General features: G+C 44.1%; 1 protein-coding gene across 2 annotated transcripts in view; it reads right to left on the bottom strand.

Moving 5' to 3' along the window:
• The window catches only part of LOC106873770 (E3 ubiquitin-protein ligase RNF19B), a 57,903-nt gene that overhangs the window by 56,466 nt on the left and 736 nt on the right, over window positions 1–701 (bottom strand). The window lies entirely within an intron of this gene.

The raw sequence follows: 701 nt of genomic DNA, 5'->3' as shown, positions 1-701 counted from the left end.
TATCTTTGTGTGTGCGTGTGTGTGTGTGTGCGCACACCTGTATGTGTGTGTGTGTGCGCGCCTGTGTGTGTGTGTGTGTGTCTACATGTGTGTTTGTGCCTACATATGTGTGTTTGTGTGTGTGTGTCTATGTATGTGTACATGTGCGTACATGTACGTGCATGTATGTGTGTGTACGTGCGTTTACGTGTGTGTGTACATATGTGTGTGTACGTGCTTAAATGAATGTGTGCACGTGAACATAAATGTAAAGTATGTGTGCGTGCATGCATATGGATGACTGTGTGCATGCGTGATTGAACGCATGTATGCATGAATGAATGAATGAATGCGTGTGTGTGTGTGTGTGTGTGTGTGAAGGCATATGTATGTGCATGTGCCAGATGACTCAGGTTGTAATGAAACCCATCCGACATCTGCTGATATAGGAAAACCCGATGTAAACGATAACAATGGCAACAACAACAATTATCTTGACAACAATGACAACAGTAAACATGACAAGACAAAAATAATAATCACGGAGGCAGTGCGGTAAGAAGCTTGCTTCCCAACCACATGGCTCTGAGTTCAGTCCCACTGCGTGGCACTTTGGGCAAGTGTCTTCTACTGCAGCCTTGGGCCAACCAAAGCTTTGTGAGTGGATTTGGTAGATAGAAACTGAGAGAAGCTTGTCGCGTATGTGTGTATGTATAAATATG

The sequence above is a fragment of the Octopus bimaculoides genome, chromosome 24, assembly GCF_001194135.2.
Source record: "Octopus bimaculoides isolate UCB-OBI-ISO-001 chromosome 24, ASM119413v2, whole genome shotgun sequence".
NCBI lineage: Eukaryota > Metazoa > Mollusca > Cephalopoda > Octopoda > Octopodidae > Octopus > Octopus bimaculoides.
The sequence above is the reverse complement of the archived record's forward strand: the minus strand, read 5'-3'. Positions and strand labels throughout refer to the sequence as shown.